The sequence below is a fragment of the Lactuca saligna genome, chromosome 7 (assembly GCF_052625555.1).
Source record: "Lactuca saligna cultivar CGN05327 chromosome 7, ASM5262555v1, whole genome shotgun sequence".
Classification (NCBI taxonomy): Eukaryota; Viridiplantae; Streptophyta; class Magnoliopsida; order Asterales; family Asteraceae; genus Lactuca; species Lactuca saligna.
Window position 1 is genome coordinate 171944009 of NC_136423.1, and position 6000 is coordinate 171950008.

Genomic DNA, 6000 nt, shown 5'->3' on the forward strand with positions numbered 1-6000 from the left:
CCCGCGTAAACGCAAGGCTTGCATTTACACGGCCGTGTAAATCTCTGTAAAGCCAAAATCCTCATTTCTTTGATATCTTGCTCCTCGGTGCTCCGCAAGTCCTGAAATTTTGTCCGCAACTTTTATTTACCTCCTCCAATAATATCCTTCCTCCAAAAGTCCCTAAAATATCACAAAAGTATTTGAATGAAATTGTCTCATGAAAAATCCCGAAAAACATGCAAAATGCTTGAGTTTAAGCCTATATGCAATGTACTTTTATAAAATAAAGCTACAAAATGGGTACATGAAATGCACCTAACAAATCTCCCCAAGCTTAAACCTTTCTTGTCCTCAAGAAAGAACAAGAAGATTTAAACTGGAGAAAATAAAATAGAATAGAAGAAAATAAAATTAAAGTTAAAACTATTTGAAACTTAATGCATGAAATCAAAACAAACATGAAAAAATATATCCAACCCAATTAACCCTGTTTTGTACCATAGTTGAGAATATACCTGTCATGCCTTGAGTTAACTTGGCTTTAATCTCAAAATATTATATGATAATAGAGACAAGATTTTAGCCACTCCCTAGTACAACTCAACAGAATCAAAGATCACAACACTTATTCCATTTCGATATCATCAAGTCAATTCTTGGAACAAATGATGGTCTTACTCTCGTGAAATTATATGTGACAAAACATGCTCAACCATCTTTGTTTCATAAAATATAACAATGTCCGATTCCAACTATTTGTTGATTAACAACAATCTTTTTCTGAAAAATATTTTCTAAAAATTCCCTAATATTTATCCAGATTTGTTACAAACTTCAAACCACTTACACCAGTCGAAGTAATTAACATTCAGTCCAATGTCATAAATTCAAATCCAAGTCCAAGGGAATCTTTTGACAGCCAAGTATTTTTCCTAAACACAACATCTAATTAAACTATAAACACAACTATGTACAAACTTTCTAATTACATTTTTTTTACAAATAAAGCTCATGACTTTCTTTGAAATCCGTGTAACAGGCTTTCAACCAACACATCCAAATCAAATGACCTTAGTGTGTTAGATTTAAAGAGATCCCTCGGGTTTACTTGCCCGAACCTCAAAGGCCACATATTAGCTTTATTTGCTATTATTAAGTTCATGACTTTCTATGGAACCCGTGTAACGAATTTTCAACTCAATCAGTCCCAAACAATTTAGCTTTAGGCGATTAGGTGTAAACCACCCCTCAGAGTTTACTTGTTCGAATCCCAAAGGTCACAGATTAACTTAATAATAGTTATTTATTTATTTATTTATTTATTTATTTATTTTTATTTTATTTTTATGTAACACAAATACAAATAACTAAGTTAACACATAACACTCTTATTGATTTATTTATTTGGCCAATTTCCTTATATTTCCGTCCTTGACTTTTCTATTGTGGGACATCTCACGGTCTATTACCGTGAGGACTTCTAAGACATTTTTCGGGGGACTAAATGTTAACATGCAAAAACCCGTAAGTATAGTTGAAATCTATGTCCTCAAGCAGGGTATATAAAAGGGAATAAGTAGAAAGGACTTTTAAGAGCGCTGGAAGGTTGGACATTAAGATTTTGCATTCTTTTTATGAACTTTTGAATTTGGCATTTTAAGTTCAATTGAGCATTACTACTCATAAGATCGGCCATATGTCCCAAAGAATCGACTCATACCTGCTGTTATGCTTCAGTGTTGACAATCTTCTCATTTTCTGCTTTGCATAAGTAGCTTCGGGAGATGTGCTCGTGTGATTAACTTGCTTTTAGATTTTTTTTTAATAAAAATAGCAAGTAAAATCTCAAGGCACACAACTCACTTACCATCTCAACTGTTTTGAGAAGATTTGGCTGCTTGGAATTGGATCAAAAAATTTTACTTTTACTTTTTTTTTTTCAAGTTAAATGAAAATGCAAAAATTTAGATGCAAAATGCAAAAAGTATAATAAAAATAGAGTAGAAAGAAAATCTTTTTGGTTTTTGAAATTTTTTCTAAAAAATGACAAAGAAAAATAATGCAATGCAATGCAATATGTACAAAATTTACATGCAACCTACATGCAACGGGATAATGTTTGGATGGATGCCCCTCCCCAAGCTTAAAATAAGCATCGTCCTCGATGCTTGGAGAGAGGTATAGTCGGCCTATTGAGAGTCAGATGGTGGAGGATGGTAGATGATTTGGGAATGGGTCCAAAACAGTCACAAATGCACACAAATTGAATTTTAAGTAAAATATGAACGATTGAAGATATGGAAAGAATTTACCAAATCGTTCTTGGTGCCTCACAATTGTGGTGTGAACCTCCTCTTCATCCTCCCCAAGCTATCCATGAAGTATTTTTGGAGCCGGAGATTCATTTTCTAGGCATAAAAAATAAGTTTAAAACCATTTGGGACATTAACAAAAACTTGAAATTTACCAAAGACTAAAAAGTTTTAAAATAAAGGAAAAAAAAAAACCCCCCGGGTTGCCTCCCGGTTAGCTGCCCTTGTTTTAAGTCGTTGGCTCGACTTGGCCCCTGAATGTGCTTTGTTCTAAGTAGGTGGGCCTTTACAACACATTAACCTTCTCACCACTTCCTTCAATTGTAAACTTATCTTCTACCTGACTTTTTTTTTGAAAGCACCTGCTCACAAAATGCTTGGCATAAACAATTAGTAACACCGTGTCCCCGACAACGGCGCCAATTTGTTAGGCGTGTCAAACCCAACAAATAAAGGGGTAAAATAACTCCTTAAACACTACTACTTTGTACTAGAAATGTAATACAAGGTAAGTAGGGTCGATCCACAGAGACACGAAACAAATGTTTATACCTTTTTACGGAAGGTACAATAATGGTCACATAAATGGGGGGGTTGGTATGCAATGATTTAAACAAAAGAATAAAGCAATAAGTAAATGATCAATTAAATGAAACAAATTCAGGATTTGTGAGAACTCCAACTCTATGCAAGACAAATTAGCAATGTGATTCCATGGATGACAAGATATTTGTTTAATTCTATCTAAGTTGGTACTTGAAAATGTTAACAAGCTCTAACACTTCCCATTCACCACAATAATTAACCAAAACAAGCTCTTTGATTAATCCTAACCTTACCAATCTAATCTAAACAAGCTCTTAGAATTAGGTTGAAAGATTGCATTAAACTTTATGTGAATGTTCCCAACAATAATCAATACTCCTCATAAGCTCGGGAGCATAAGAATGTGTGAATAGATTTACACTAATTTCATTCAATAGAAATCAGATTAGTGCTTGTTACCTAGTCCAATTTACAAAACAATTATGGATTTTGCAATTAGATAACTTGAATGATCTAACCCTAATCCAAATGGCCAATAAGAATCACAATTAGAATCAAACATTCAATTGAGAAAAAATCAAATTCACTAGATAGAAAATTGAAAGCAAACATCAAGTCATATGATTGAAATCACATCCAAATGTCAAGACATAAAGTTGGAGAATTTAGGGTTCTAGCCACTCATGGCTAGAACAAGATCACAAATCTAGAAAATGAAATTAAAGTTCTTACAAAATGAAATCAAATGTTCCCAAGTGTTAATCAACTTCAAAATCCTCAAGAAATTCTCCTTCTCTACTCCAAAAGTCGACCCCCTAAGTAAAAAGTCGGTTCCCCCCTTTAAGAATGGTGAAAAACTGCTTTAAAACTCACGTTTACGTTTACACGGCCCGCGTAAATTAACACTGTCATTTACACGGCCCGCGTAAACGCAAAAGTATACTGCACAGAAATCTACGTTTACACGGCCCGCGTAAACGCAAGGCTTGCATTTACACGGCCGTGTATATCTCTGTAAAGCCAAAATCCTCATTTCTTTGATATCTTGCTCCTCGGTGCTCCGCAAGTCCTGAAATTTTGTCCGCAACTTTTATTTACCTCCTCCAATAATATCCTTCCTCCAAAAGTCCCTAAAATATCACAAAAGTATTTGAATGAAACTGCCTCATGAAAAATCCCGAAAAACATGCAAAATGCTTGAGTTTAAGCCTATATGCAATGTACTTTTATAAAATAAAGCTACAAAATGGGTACATGAAATGCACCTAACATCATTTCATCACACTCAAATGGTTTATTCACATTCAAAAAGAAACATATCTTATGTGTACAACATTTTATCCATACAGACATCATTACTCATGTAGACACTTTATCCATGTAAAGACTAAATATCGGGCTAGTTAAATATCTTAGGTCCCAATAAGTGTCTTATTGGTTGTGTCCTTTGTACATTTTTGTTACCTATTTACCCTTTGTTTTAAGATCTTTGTTGTTGATATATGTTTTATGCTCATAAACACACACACACACACACACACACATATATATATATATATATATATATATATATATATATATATATACACTCGAATTTATCTCATATTTGTTTCACTGCTCATATTGACTTACTATATATTGTTTTGATGTATTTGAAGGTCCTCGACTTCATTTTCTTGCATTATGACTTATTGTGTTTTTCGTATCGATCACATTGACTTAATTTCTTTTGTTTGCCTAATTTATAGGTTCTCGCTTTCATATGTCAAAAGTTATATATGTGAACTAGTTGTTCTAACCTTATCTCTGATGGAGACATGTATGGTTGTTGACATATCTCCCTTCCCCTACGATATTCCAATGAGATTTTCGAGATTTGTTGTTAAATTCACGTATAAATAATAAAACTATTTTATAAAAGATAAACAATAACCATAATTAATTTAATGGTATATCAATCAAGAAATGTAACTTAAACTCATTTATGCTTAGTCTTTTGTGAGATGATATCCAGTAATTTGGTCTTAGTCAGGTTCTAATGAATGATATGGTGCATTTTAACATGAATTTGATTTCATGATAGATTGTTTTTGCACCAATCACTATATTCAAATAAAACCCATACGCAGTTTCAGACAAACAAACCACATGCAATACATTCAAAAATAAATCAAAACAATATGATTGTCACATATGAATATTGAATATTGAGTTAAGACAATAAATTAGATACTATGACTTGGTGTGCTTGATGAGTCTACTCAATTTCCAATAAGGGAACGCTTGTTTTTCATAGGAGTGTAACATAAACATGAACCTAAATTAATTATTAGGTAAAAGTAAAATTATAATTTTAATAAAAAACTTTTTAAATTATATTGTAACACCTGTACATTTGAGTTGGTCAATTCAGAAATAATAAATGTTAAAAATGATTTTTTGAAAGAATGTTATTTAGGATAAATAACCTTAACCAAAGTTATAGTATATGTGAAGATTTTGTACATATAAAGAACGTTGAAATCCGACATTCGCACGAAGAAGTTATGTCTCTTCGAAGTTTTAAGATTAAATCGGCACGACTTTGTGTATCGTAAAAAACGAATTTTTGATAAATTACTTTTTAGACTACGTGATTTAAATGAAATTCATAGTAGTCGTTAAATCGAGAATGTGCATATAAAGAGCGTCAAAATCTAACTTTATGAAAGGAAGTTATGATTTTTCGAAGTTTCAATGCAGCAGTGCGGATATAGAAATCAAAATTCTAATCGGTTGATTGTTAGCCGAAATAATATAAACAAGAATTGAAGATCTCATGAATATAAACCCGTCACACACAGTATGGGTCGTGGCGCACCCTCTCGTAAACTCTATAAATAGGCTGCGAAATCAGCATTCCTTCCTCATAACTTCTCCAAATCTCTCTCAAAAGCCTTCCCAACTTCGAGTCCGACATTCTCCTAAACTTTAGAACATTTTAGTGGGAACTTTGGAGTTCTATGAGCCCAACAAAAAGAAGCTTTTCGGGTCGAGATGTTGCTCGTGCAATTTCCCGGTTTTCACTAAAACCTCTGTAAGCTAAGCTACACTCTTTTGCTTTCAGTGTAACTTATATTTATGATTCATAGTCATTATTATGAACCTATAAATAAGATTT